Raw genomic sequence first — 5,361 nt, 5'->3', positions numbered from 1 at the left:
TGTGTGTGCGCACGTGTTTGTATGTATTTGTGTGTGTGTGTGTGTGTGTGTGTGTGTGTGCGCACGTGTTTGTATGTATTTGTGTGTGTGTGTGAGTGTGTGTGTGTGTGTGCGCACGTGTTTGTATGTATTTGTGTGTGTGTGTGTGTGTGTGTGCGCACGTGTTTGTATGTATTTGTGTGTGTGTGTGTGTGTGTGTGTGCGCACGTGTTTGTATGTATTTGTGTGTGTGTGTGTGTGTGTGTGTGTGTGTGTGTGTGTGTGTGTGTGTGCGCGCACGTGTTTGTATGTATTTGTGTGTGTGTGTGTGTGTGTGTGTGTGTGTGTGTGTGTGTGTGCGCACGTGTTTGTATGTATTTGTGTGTGTGTGTGTGTGTGTGTGTGTGTGTGTGTGTGTGTGTGTGTGTGTGTGTGTGTGTGCGCACGTGTTTGTATGTATTTGTGTGTGTGTGTGTGTGTGTGTGTGCGCACGTGTTTGTATGTATTTGTGTGTGTGTGTGTGTGTGTGTGTGTGTGTGTGTGCGCACGTGTTTGCATGTATTTGTGTGTGTGTGTGTGTGTGTGTGTGTGTGTGTGTGTGCGCACGTGTTTGTATGTATTTGTGTGTGTGTGTGTGTGTGTGTGTGTGCGCACGTGTTTGTATGTATTTGTGTGTGTGTGTGTGTGTGTGTGTGTGTGCGCTCGTGTTTGTATGTATTTGTGTGTGTGTGTGTGTGTGTGTGTGTGCGCACGTGTTTGTATGTATTTGTGTGTGTGTGTATGTATGTATGTATGTATGTATGTATGTATGTGTATATATTTATATATTTATATACATATATAGATGTATATATCACACACACACACACTATTTATCTATTTGCCCCCCCCCCCCCCCCCTTGCTTTCTTCTCTCTCACTCTTGTTGCTCTTCCTTCTCCTTTCTCCCACTCACTCACCTTTGCTGCTCTTCCTCCTCCTCCTCCTCCTCTCTCTCTCTCTCTCTCTCTCTCTCTCTCTCTCTCTCTCTCTCTCTCTCTCTCTCTCTCTCTCTCTCTCTCTCTCTCTCTCTCTCTCTCTCTCTCTCTCTCTCTCTCTCTCTCTCTCTCTCTCTCTCTCTCTCTCTCACTTACTCCTCTACATTTTCACTCCTGCTTCTCCTCTTTCTGTTCCTCTCTTCCTTTCTGTCTTATCTTTAGTTCTGTTATTGTTTTCCTTGTCTCCCTTAATTTCTCCTTCTCTTCATATTTCTGTTCTACAAATCTTTAGCACTGATGTTCATGATTTTAACTTTTCCTTTATCTTAGCCTAGTTTAGTCTCAAAGCTTTTCTTTTGTTTGTTCATCTTTATCTGTTTCTCCTTCCTTCTACCTCCCCCCCCCCCTTTTTTTTTCTCAATATTCTTGTCCTTTATTCTATGGGAACTATACTAAAGATCTACCCGCTCTATGCTAGCCTTTCTCTTGTCTATACTTTAGCTCTATCTGCCCTCATCCCTGATCTCTCCCTACCTTCCCTTTATCCAAACCCTTATTTCTACGTCCCTACTACCCTAATTGAACCCTATACCCTATATCCTGACCTTATCCTTGGCCCGCTGGAATTCGTAGGATCCTGGAGGAGCCACAGCAATTTCATTCATTTATTTTATATTATTTTATGTACACGCCTCTCATGTTCTATAGGCGTAAACCATGTACACATGTAGTTCAGTTTAGAATATGATTGTTTACTTTGTTTACCTACTGATGTCGGGCATTTTAGAACCGCGTATCTTCATGATACCGAACTGCCGCTTAGTTTTACACCTTTTATTTTCGTGTTGTGTAGGAATTTTAATGTTTTGTTAAATGAGTTCTGTTTTTGTTTCAATTTTTATTCGTTCTTTTTTAGTGATAGAAGGCAGTTCTTTTTTGGTATTTTAAGTTAATAATTATAAAAGTTTCGTGGAATATTTTACTACTTTTAATCAGGGCAGATTTTATGTATTTTAGTATTTATTATTTTAAGCATGATGATTAGTATTGTCCATTTTTTGTGTTCATTTTTAGCGTTTTATTGATACCTCTTTGATACTCCGTGTTATGCCATAAATATTTGTATCTGCACTTTCTTTTACTTTTATTATTCTTATATGTTATTTTTAAAACTGAAAGTAGATGTTTCTTTTATTTCATTTTATAGGAACCATGACTGGTTCCTGTGTAAATACTGTATTTTAAATAATTCTTGTAAGAAAGTTGATGTACGTCTTGTCTCCCTTCCCGCCTATATAAGGGGGGTATTTGGGCTTAATAAAGGGTGTCAAGTCGAACGTGTGTCTGTGTGCTACTCCCCATGGATCCTACAGTGATTTGCCGACGGACAGGAACGAGAAAGGTTGTATATGAGCCTTATTCTTGCTAAGTTATTTGGTGCAGTGATAGTTATATAAGCACCTTTACTGCTACCTCAGACACCCCATTCTTCTCATGGGTGCCTATAAGAGATTTTTATTTCACCCATGCTCTTATTATTATTATTATTATTATTATTATTACTTTTTTATGGAGTAAACAGGCCCCTCCTATTTTAGCCCTTATGCCTTTTATCCCGCTTCTCGGGGCATCTTTACTTTGACGGTGTGACAAAAGGGCTCCTCCCACGGATACCTTACCCAGACACACACACACACGTATTATGTCAAGTATCGATTTTGATTCACCTAAATAACGACCCTGAATTTGCGAGTATATATATATAATATATATATATATATATATATATATATATATATATATCCTAGAGTATACATATATAAGTCATTCATATTTGCAAGGCACTTTAACACAGGTAGCCCCACTCTTGATGAAAATCCTAGTTGCTAATTTCGGAGCTAAGCCCCACACTCATCGGCTTTATTCATTGTAAATATTATTTCTTTATACGCTTTTTTTTCACTTTCTATTATTTGTTTTACTATTATCATTACCAAAACATTTTCAAAGAAACCACACTGGTATAACACTTACTATGAAATATTGCATAGATTGACAGGGCAAAAAGGGGGCAGAGCTAATGATGTCATCACCTGTGCCGTCAGTTCAACAGGCTAAATGGCAGTGGAGCTACCTGGTTATATGTACGTTGTGTATTCGTATATTAATGGATCAAAGATTTTTGTGATTGATAATCACTGTGATAAGTATAAGGATGGAGGTTAAGCTAAAGACAGTTATCAAGTATTAGAATTTTGGGTTGTCGATACATTATAAAACACTTGGAGGTAATTTTGATCATCAGGTCCATTTCATATGACGTTATAATGCCTTACAATGCGAAAGGTCTTATATATAAAAAAAAAGAAAAAAAAAAATGTGAGCGCATATGACCCTGAGTGCGTTACTCCTCGAGGAAGTTGACATCCTCGCGGCCGAAGTAAGCGTTGGAAGTCCTGAAGTTGGCCGCCTCGGAGCAGGGGAGAGACATCTCGGGGAAGTCGCACACGAGGCGCTCCTGGTCGAAGATGGAGCCAGGCGCGCACATGAAGGAGAAGTGGCGTGAGATGTACACGTTGTGGTCGATGTAGGGCAGACACACGTGGAAGATGGCGCAGCCGTTGGCCTCGTCGGCATAGTAGCCGTAGGGCAGGTCAGCGCAGTCGAAGCCCGTGTTGATGCCGCCCAGAACCAGGGAGGCGTTGGAGGGCAGCTCGAAGAACTCCGGCGAGGAGTCGCGCCGCTGACGGAGGTCGGGGAGGGCGGCGGCCACTCCGATGAAGACGCAGACTGTCGACATTGTTGTTATCATCATTGTTATTTTAAGTTGCAGTTTATTGCTACCGTTACACACACACACACATACGCACACACACACACACACACATATACACACACACACACACACATATATGTATGTATACAAACACACACACACTCACACTTACACACACACACACACACACACACACACACACACACACACACACACACACACAATCAAATGTATGTATATATCTTATTTTTCTTTCTTCCGTCCTTACTTTCTTTTTTTTTAGAACACGTACCGAGAACAGTAACTTTCATGATGGGATGTGAAGCTCTGACACCCTCTGGCGTCCACCTCGAGAACTTATACCCCGGAAAGTTACTTCTCTTGACCTTGCTTCGGCCATTTTCCCATGCCTTCTCTGACCTTCGAGGGACGCGGAACAGCATCCTTTGTGTTTCTGCAAATCCTGCTTGTGGGCTGTACTAAACAGTACATATCGGCGATTAGCATATGACCTTTGTGGGCTAATCCCTTGGTCACACAGTCACTGGAATATGTAAGAGAAATATTACCGGCATATGTTTCACACTCGGACGTATAATGTATATTTTTTTATGGCAGGACAGGGAATTCTAGGTTAAGCTTCTGAAAGATACCATATTCATATTGTTTCTGCTTGCAACATTCATAGAAACTGTGCAAAGTGAGCTATAGTGCCTGGTTGTTATCATTTTTATTATAATGATAATAATCATTATTACTACTGTTATCATTATCACTTTAATCATCATTATCATTACCATTTTTATCATTATCAACATCATTTTCAATGAAATTCTTATATTTTTTCATATCATTATCATAACAATAATAATAATCATTATTATAATCGGTATTACCATTACTATTATCCAGGTTTTCATCAATATCGTTATTTTTATTATCATATATATTCCTACTATTAATTTCCATTTTATGATAAACCCTGATAGAACTTCGTATTTTTTATAGTTATACTTTTTTTTCAATGCAGAAAGTTACAGCTACGATATAATGTTCATGATAATGGTTGTAGCACTACTTCTAGCAATACTTTAGCAATACTAAAAGAAAAAGTCAATAAAAGTGAATGACACTCCAGTATTGATAATCAGTAATCCTGATATCAAAGGTAACACAATTTTAAATTCTTAGGTTTGTCATTTCCCAGCTGCAATTGCAAAAGAGTTGAGAAGTGGATAGTCCTATCTTCAGACGCCACTATTTTTATTAATATAAAGCTGAATAAAATTAATATCCATTTTATTAAAACCGCATAAGATTACTTACCAAAAGTTTAGAAGTGATGCAGTTTTCCGAAATTTACGATCATACTATCAATCGCTTTCACGAATCAGTCCCAACATATTGGTCTCCTATCACGTTCTCGTTATACGCTCTTCGATAAAGGGTTTCAAAATCGAGTACACTCCCATGTTCCGCTTCAATTCGTCAAAGTGAACGTCAAGGATACGGACCTTGAGGGACATTCTACAACTCATTGCGCCGTAGGTCAGCAGCAACCAGCTTCACATACTCTCCGGCCCGGAATTGCCCAGGAAGCTCCAAACCAATGCAACAAAGCCTCCCAACG

The sequence above is a fragment of the Penaeus chinensis genome, chromosome 36, assembly GCF_019202785.1.
Source record: "Penaeus chinensis breed Huanghai No. 1 chromosome 36, ASM1920278v2, whole genome shotgun sequence".
Classification (NCBI taxonomy): domain Eukaryota; kingdom Metazoa; phylum Arthropoda; class Malacostraca; order Decapoda; family Penaeidae; genus Penaeus; species Penaeus chinensis.
This window is presented reverse-complemented; position numbering follows the sequence as displayed.